Source organism: Mus caroli, chromosome 6 (genome assembly GCF_900094665.2).
Source record: "Mus caroli chromosome 6, CAROLI_EIJ_v1.1, whole genome shotgun sequence".
Lineage (NCBI taxonomy): Eukaryota > Metazoa > Chordata > Mammalia > Rodentia > Muridae > Mus > Mus caroli.
The window spans coordinates 78,068,135-78,071,144 of NC_034575.1; the positions used below are offsets into that span (position 1 = coordinate 78,068,135).

At 43.4% G+C, this 3,010-nt stretch overlaps 1 pseudogene; it reads right to left on the reverse strand.

The window, feature by feature from the left end:
• Positions 1–492: 492 nt before the first annotated feature.
• LOC110295668 overlaps positions 493–3,010 on the reverse strand; it is a 5,934-nt pseudogene continuing 3,416 nt past the window's right edge.

The following is a 3,010-nucleotide window of genomic DNA, read 5'->3' on the forward strand; positions in this document are numbered from 1 at the left end:
CTCTAGCTGCATATGTATCAAAAGATGGCCTAGTTGGCCATCACTGGAAAGAGAGGCCCATTGGACACGCAAACTTTATATGCCCCAAAACAGGGAAACACCATGGCCAAAAATTGGGAATGGGCGGGTAGGGGAGTGGGGGGGGAAGGGTATGGGGGACTTTTGGGATAGCATTGGAAATGTAATTGAGGAAAATACGTTAAAAAATTATTTTAAAAAAAAAAGAGAAGGAAAACTCCAGCCTAAAAAAAAAAAAAAAAGAAAGAAACCATTAAATATTTACAAACATTCAACATCAAAAGCTTTAAATCTAATTGTACGTTGTAGCCCCTACACTTTTTAAAAAATTATTTTCTCTACAAAGAAATTCATCAGCTATGCAAAAATCTGTACAGTTTTTATACTGAAGCTAATATTGAGCTGCACTTGAATTTCACATTCTTAGCAAAATAATTGCCTGAGCACATATACTCTACACTTTAGGACAACCATTTATTCTTCATCCTCATCTTCCCCCTCTTCATCTTCCTCCTCTTCCTCTTCATATTCATCTTCTGGTTCATTCTTCTTTGAGCCTGTTGGCCTACCAGAACCCTTCTTTCCTGCTTCACTTTTGCCCTTGGCACGGAATGTAGCAATATCCTTTCCATACTTCTCCTTTGGTTTAGCTGCTTTCTGCTCACATGGTTGTTTATCTTTAGCAGATTGTTCAGACCACATCTCACCCAGTTTCTTCACAGTATCTCCAATAGATAGGCCAGGGTGTTCAATTTTGATCTCTGGGTGATTTTCAGAGCAAAACAAGAAGAAGGCAGATGGCAGTCTCTTCGGAGCATTTGGATCTTTTTTCTTTCCTTTCTTATCACCTTTGGGAGGAACATAGTTCTTCACCTCCCTGTCATAAAGTGCTTTGCCGCTCTTGGCCAAATCTTCAAACTTCGACTTTTCCTTTGCAGACATAGTGTTCCATCTCTCGGATCATTTCTTGGAGAAATTGGTGAAGTTGGCCGATGAGTCTGGATGCTTCTTCTTGAGCTCCTCACGGCAAGTCTGCATGAAGAAGGCATGTGAGGACATTTTGCCCCGCGGCTTGTTGGGGTCACCCTTGCCCCTGACAATGGCATCTACCTGGTGCAAGAGCTTCCCTCAGACCTCCACAGAGAGACTTCCTTCCCCAAGCTCCAGCTAGAACTGGTTAATCCCTGCTCCTCTTTTATGTCTCAAACTGTATTAATGGTCCAAAGGAGAAAAGCATACTTCTGGCATAAGCTTGGCTTCACATTTCTGTCAGAGAGTGAAGAGAGAGAGAGAGAGAGAGAGAGAGAGAGAGAGAGAGAGAGAGAGAGAGAGAAGAAAGGCAAGTGGCACGTGTTTTCTCTCAAATAGGAAATCTAGATCTAAATATATGTGCATATACATGAACATACAGACTACTTAGAAGGAGGAAAGCAAACAATAGGACGTAGAAAGGAGAGGTTGACACACAGAAGATGTAATGAGATGTAATGGTAGGGTAAAGAGAAATGTAAATGGAAATAGGCTGTCACAAATACATACACACTGGCTGAGAGAGCCCAAGTCCTATCCATTCACTCCACAGTGTTTTAGTCTCCACACAGCAGACACCAATTCAATTCAGCTCCAAGTTCCCACAGGAATGGACAACCTGAACTTCACAGTCACCCTAGGGATCACCATGGAGAGTAAGAGCTGAGTCGGTTTCTGTAGATAAAAGACAACTAAGCCAGGATCGTTCTGTATACCAGCACAGAAAATAAGGATAGAGTGTCAAGACATGGCTGTGAGAAGCACAGGGGCCCAGACCATCAGAATCTTATGTTACAAGCCACAACTCAGGGGTTTATTCCAATTTTCTCTTTTTCCCTATAATCTACTTGATCATCCTTGGAAGATCCCATCACCCTCTTTGGTCTCTTACTAGCTACCTTGTAACAGATCCCCAAACCTTAACACAACTAATACCATTAATGGTCATAAAAATTAGCATGTAGTCAGCGCCACCTGCTAAAAGAAAACAAAAAACAAATCTTCCAAGTCCATAGTTCTGAGAAAGTCTCTAAATGTACTAACCTTGGTTTTGGTTCTTGTAACTCTGCTTCTGGCTAACTGTTCTTGCTAACTGAGCCAGGTCAACCCAGGATGTGATTTTGGGCTTAAAAGTTCCCCCTGAGAAAAGCACAGGGTGGTCTGAAACACACAGCATGGTAGCCATCTGGCTAATAAAGACTTTTTATTGACTTAAACCGTTTCTGAGTAGCCTTCTCTTGTGAATGCCCCCACAACATCCTAACCTCCATGGGTATTGAAGGGACTCTGGCCAGCCCAAGTGTGGTAAACACGGCTATAACAGGCTTTGTCCTTCTGCCCCATTCCCTTTGCCTTGCTAAAAAGCATTAGATGACATTTCTAAAGCTAGCCACCAAGGTTTGTTCTTTTATTTGGCCAGTTACTCCTCCTGGAGGTGACTACCAAGGTCCAGCTATATTGAAGTCCAGCAATCAAAATCCCCTTTTGACTTTCCAAATTATCATTCCCAATGAAAAGTAATCGCCTCATCCTAACACGGAGTTTTCCCCCTTTACCTTTACAAACTGTCATTTTCTATGGCCATGTCTGTCCTCTCTCTATCCAGAGGCAGTCCTTTGTCACCCCACCTTCAGAACAAATATCCCTGCCCCTCTGCTTGTCCCCTCCCCCCTTCTCCTTCATCCTCTTTCTCCCATCCTTGTCTCTCATTCCCTGTCCTTTGTCCCTCTGGGGCAAATAAATCTCTAATGTGTTGAGAACTTATTTGGGGGGGTGACGTGAGCCAAATCTGAGGATCAATAAAACATAAAAGGCATAAAAACAGAATGTAGATCCGGCCGGACCAGCACCAGGTTAGCCAGAGCGCAGGGTCGGCTAACACCCGCCAGCTACCCATGACCCCCGCCACAGGATTTTGAGACTGCTGGTGAGTGGAACACAGCTTCTGCTCCAGTCCAATCAC